At 44.5% G+C, this 5495-nt stretch overlaps 1 long non-coding RNA gene across 1 annotated transcript; it reads left to right on the forward strand.

The window, feature by feature from the left end:
- The first annotated feature begins 969 nt into the window (after positions 1–969).
- LOC109369758 lies at positions 970–4763 on the forward strand. Its single transcript, XR_004161169.1, has 3 exons — positions 970–2790; positions 3992–4109; positions 4682–4763. It is a non-coding gene; the product is annotated as an uncharacterized LOC109369758 (long non-coding RNA).
- Positions 4764–5495: the final 732 nt, after the last annotated feature.

Below are 5495 nucleotides of genomic sequence, written 5' to 3' on the forward strand. Positions count from 1 at the left end.
TCCTCTGACTAATTAATGGAGCATGCAGACAGATTCCAGTGGGATTCCTGCTCATCTCTTGTTAGAATTAATGCCTGAGCTTAGGAGGCTGGATAGGCTGGATATCTCACCTTGTACTTTTAACCCTCTAAACATTATCCCACACATGCTTATTTGGCAAACAGCATAATGAATGCCTCTGGGATCTTGCTGCAACTTGCTGCCTCTCAGACGGGGCACAGCAGGAGATAAAGCAGAGCTACAGGGCGGCTGATGGGCTCCATGGGGCTCACATGGGATCTGGGAGAGATTTTATTCTATGGATTACACAGACACAAAGAGGATAGCCAGACAAGGCTGTAGCTGGGCACTGCAGGTTAGCTGTCAATGGACAGCATCTTGCCTCTACCTCCCACCTGACAGAGCTTCCAATCCCCAGTCTAAGGGATACAGGTAATATTTTCATGTTTATCCAAGCTTAGAAGTGGCCCACCACAGAAGGAAGCAAGCTGTCAGAAGTCTAGGTCCCAAACAGAGAAGAGCTGTATTTAGCTTCAGTGCCTGGCAGATCCTTCTTCAAGATAGGAGTATTTTTAACATCAGAAATTAAGTTGCGATGCACACAAAAATTGCGACTGTTTGCCTAACAATGAGCAATCACAGAAGGCATCTGAAATTAGCATAAATATGACTTATGAGGCAGTGGTTTGAACTTTTAGACCAGTCACACACATAGGGTGAAACAGAGTTGAAACTGGGTGTGCCTTCTTACCTAAAATAAAACATTCCTTCCCAGCCAGTGCAACCTGTGCTGCTTGTACCCTGCAGAGCATGCAAATGCCCATAGCCCCCAGGCATTTAAACCTGTATGCAACTTCACTCATGCAGGTAAATTCCTTGGCTGCGATAGAAGTGACCGTACATGGCACCATCGACACCCATATTTCCAGTAGGACTCTGAATAGCTTCTAAATGATTATTTCTTTACCATTTGCTACTCCTAAAGTTGAAGCTTCTCTGAGAGATTCTATTAGTTCAATGCTGAAATCTTAGGCACATACCACAAACCTTTCAACAGTAGCTGTTTTTAATCTGAATAAGAAGGAGAGAGTTAAGGAAGAACCGATATTCCAGAGCCTGATCTAATTGTTCCATATGCAGGTATTTTACAGTTCTAAATGTTCAAAGACGAATAATATTTTTTAATAATTAATAATTGTATTGTTCCAAACACATTTTCTATACCATCTACACAATCTTGTCACACTACTCACAAATCAAAATTAATAGCGGATCTGAGAAGCCTGTGCCTTGATGACCCAAGTTCCAAATGATTCCTGGTTTTTCATGAAGGCCTACTTTGTTTGTTTGTTTTTAATTTGTATATAATGAGTGGACAGAGTGTGGCTGATGTGGGGTGTGAGTCACCTCAATGTTGTTTCTGGCCTGGCTAGACAAGCAGGGAGAGAACAAACAGGCAAATAAATATTGCTGTGTCAATGCTAATGTTGATTGTTGCCTGGCTACTAACGACTAAAACCAGCCATATTAGCTAAGCCTCAGTGGAAGCACAGGTGTAGCAGGTTGGTAAACTGATCCATAAATCACAGCAGGGCAGGGGGCAAATCCTACACAGGAAAGCCCAAAAGCTAAGGAGAGAGAGGATTAATTAGGGCTGATTCACAAGCAAGTTATCATACCTACCATCATTGTTATTTTCAGCCTGGTACTCTATTTACAAAACTACTTGTGTTGCTTTTAGCCTTTTCATCCTGGCGGGAAGGACTACCATACATTCTTCCTTCTGAATCAGGTTGGTCTACATGATAATTTTCTTGTCTCCAGACTTTAAGAAAGGGAAAAGAAAGCAATTATCTTCACTCAACTGGCATGAATTTAAAGGTTCTTTAAGCTAGCTGTCCAACTGCTCTGCCTGTCCACACAGCTTTCCAAGACAAGCAAACCGAAGATCGGATGCTTAGTGCTGTACCAGCATGTATCTAGAGACCTACAAAAAAAGTAAGCTTGAAAAATAAACATAGGTTTTTCCTTCTATTGCAGCTTCCTAATCAAGAAACCTGAAAAGTTCCAATATGTATAAGGCATTATAAATCAATTAACCAAAATAGAAAAGTTATATGCTAAAAAGCTAGCTAGAAATCTCTTCCTTGCTCTGCTTCTACTCACCAAACAATAAACAATGTTCTAGGGCTGATGAAACTCTACTAAGAGATCACCACTCTGGTTTTGAATCCTGTGAGTGGACAAGCACAGCCTCACAGGGTACCCTGAGTTCTGTATATAACCTGCTCTTTGGGTTACTCTGCTAAGGCACGCTGGTTTAGTGGGCTGATTCTGGAATAAAGAGAGGGGAGAAAACTCTTTTTTCAAGGTGTTCTCTGCTTTTGCCTTCCTCACAAGAACTTGTGTAAATAAAGAACAGGCAATCTGATGCAGAGCTATGGCAGGCTATGTCATTAGGAGTGGAATAAGCATCTCAGGTAAGCAAAATGGTACATGAGGATGGGCCTTTAAGTACTGTGTGTTGAAAAATCCTTCTATGTGAAGGCCTTGCTCTGCTTTCAAAACAAGTTATTTGCTCTTATCTTTAGTTTTGTCAGTACTTCCCACTGGCCATAGATTCTCTTGTGGGAAGAATGCCAGGGAGTGGATCTTGGTAGAATATGGTATAAGCATGGCTGATTCACAGGCTCACAGCCAGAGCTGGGAGAAGAATGTGGAACTCCATGCAGAGGAGGCTGTGGCACAAGGTCGGTCATCCAGGAGCACACACACCACCCAGAACTGCAGGTACAGTCTGCCCTGATATTGTACCACAGGGTATACTGAATTACAAATGTGATGGCAGAGATAAACAGAACAATAGCAGAACCAGTTTCCTTAGGCATTATATTCCCAAAAAGAAAAAAAACTTCCAGCAGAATCTCCATCTCCTCTTTGATGGAAAGCCCAAGTAGGGTGCCCCTTCCACCTTCCTTTTCAGAGCAACAGCAGGATTTGTTTTTCTTAAACCTAAAATTCCTCTCAGAATTTTAGTTGTGGCTAGTCAAATGGTTGAAGAGGCTCCCCTTTCTCTGGGGAGATGCAAGGAGAAGAGGAATAGTGTCATTACTGACAGAGTTGTGTGATTATTTTAAAACTAGGTATTATGAAAGGAAAAGGGGGGAGGGAGGGGTGGTCTTCAGAACCAACTCAAAGGAAGTCAATGGTTTAAAGGAAATCATGGTTTGCATATGCAAAGATAAGGGGCCTTTGCCATGAGGAGAAAGGAGAGAATGGACACAGAGCTGCTGCTGATATAGCTGGGAATGAATGGAGGAAGAGAGCCCCAGGGCTGCACTGAAAGTTGCCAGAAGAAACTGCCAGCCATCCCACTTGGGACTGACTTGGCAGTCACAGCAAGCCTAACTTCCTAGTGTGGCAACAGGAATGAAAGAAGGAAACAAGATTGTGTTTCTGTTACACCATTTCTGCCTGTTGCCCTTTACACAAAGCCAGTCTCCACCCAAAAGAAAATAAGACTTTAGGAAATAAGTTTTTACATTTTGCATCTTGGGTACAGTGAGGGTTGTTGTCTGGTATGTTCTATTTAAGGCTATAAAAGGGCACTGTGTCAGCTTTGAGCAAACTTCCCACAGCAATCCACTTATCACAAAAACATATCAAAAGTCTAGAACAAATGAATATTGTATGAACCACTCAATTTTATCAATATTAAGATCTCAGTGCACATATAAAAGTCTTTTACAGTATAGAAGACAATTTCATTGCATAAAGAATGCTTGGGAGCCCTTTTATGAGCAGTCCTGACACAAAAGTATTTTCACCTTGCTCTGCAGCTTATAAATTAAAAAGGTCAAATAAATAAATGTTTTCATCTCAAAACACATGCAATGGCTTTTGAAAATTGGTGTGTTTCTGCACCAGCAGAACAACCCTCAGATTTTTTCAGGGAATTAAGAGTATGATTACTTTTTTTTTTTTCTTTAAGGGAACAGAAAACAATGCAAAGGGACTCTGGAGAGGTGGGGGAGCCCATGGACACACATGACTAGCTCAATAACCAGTTTGTTACACGAAGCCATCTAGCATACCATTCAAATGAACAGGTAAGGTCCAAAGAAGGATATTCTATCCAGATTAACACTTTGGGTTCACAGGGTGAATCTGTTCAGGATTCCAGGTTTTTCTTTTTGTTTGCGTGTTTTCTTCTCCTGAATCTACTTAGAATGAAAGCTCTGATCGTTGAGACCATTCAACTAATGTGTAACAAGGAATGCTGGCTTTCTGTTTACATTTAACTTCTGGGGACAGAAGGCTTTCAGCTTTTAACCTAATCTGATGTTTAGAACTGGTACAGAAGAGCCAGATGAGCCTTTCAAAGATCTCTTGAGTGCACAGAGAAAAAGGTGCCCCATCCAGATTTAACATTGGATTTCTGTCCATTTTGCACTCGTTTGTGATAAGCAAATCAAAAGTGGGGAAGATGCTCATAATAAGGTGTAAGATCTATCTTTGAGTATTTTCATATTGGAATAGCTCCTTAACTTTTCAGCACATGGGGATGGCTCTGATCTGATGTTGTTTATGAGACCTTATTCGTAACGTATAATGCTGTAACCAGAAAGGACCCCATCCTATGGCTGATCTGAGTGCAGTGTATGCCTTCCGCTCCTTACAGCGCACAGCTTGGCCATCAGACTCCAGCCGGACCCCAACAACAAGGCAAATAAGAGAAACGGACAACTTGTATCTAACTTAACAAGTCTGACTTTCTGTAGGATTGCGAGGCTCTGCTAACACGTCAAGCACCTGGTGCTACAGAGAATAGCTGCGAGAACTCGGAACGATTACAGCTTTGCCATACTTCGTGATTTCCTGCTCAGGACTGCTAAGCGATTACTCACCCGATACTGTATGAGGGTTACTCAAATGAAGGAACCGGACGAGATGGGAAGTTTCACCTCAGCCCGCCCGGCTCCCCGCACTGCAGCGCCCGTTCCGGCAGCACCGCGCCGCTCCCAGCCGCTGCAGGGCAGCGCCGTTCGGGCGCGTTTCTGCGGGCATCCGGCGGGCCTCGAGGGGAGCGCCGCAGGCAGCGCAGAGCGGTAATTGCCGCCGTGCCGAGAGAGCCCGGGCACGGCACAAGCCGCCCACGTCGTCTGAGAAGTAATGAGGGCAGATGTTTATTAAAGGCTTCCTAACGACTCTGTTAACTTCGCCGCCTCGCTCGAGTAAGCTTCCGACAGGTACACGCGGCAATTACTCGAGAGCGAGCGAGGAGACGGAGCGCGAACGGGACAGAAAGGCAGAAAAGCCGCCAGGCGGAACCGGGCTCCTTGTGTGGAGGTGCGCGCGAGCCCGGCCCGGGGGTCGGCGGAATCAGATCGGGACGGCGCCGGCAGCTCCGGAGCCCACCCGAGCCCCGGGGCTCCGCCCTCCGCTCACCTTCCGAAAGTAGCAGTCCTCCTCCGAGCAGCCGCGAGCCGGCAGGG

The sequence above is a fragment of the Meleagris gallopavo genome, chromosome 13, assembly GCF_000146605.3.
Source record: "Meleagris gallopavo isolate NT-WF06-2002-E0010 breed Aviagen turkey brand Nicholas breeding stock chromosome 13, Turkey_5.1, whole genome shotgun sequence".
In the NCBI taxonomy this organism is placed as follows: domain Eukaryota; kingdom Metazoa; phylum Chordata; class Aves; order Galliformes; family Phasianidae; genus Meleagris; species Meleagris gallopavo.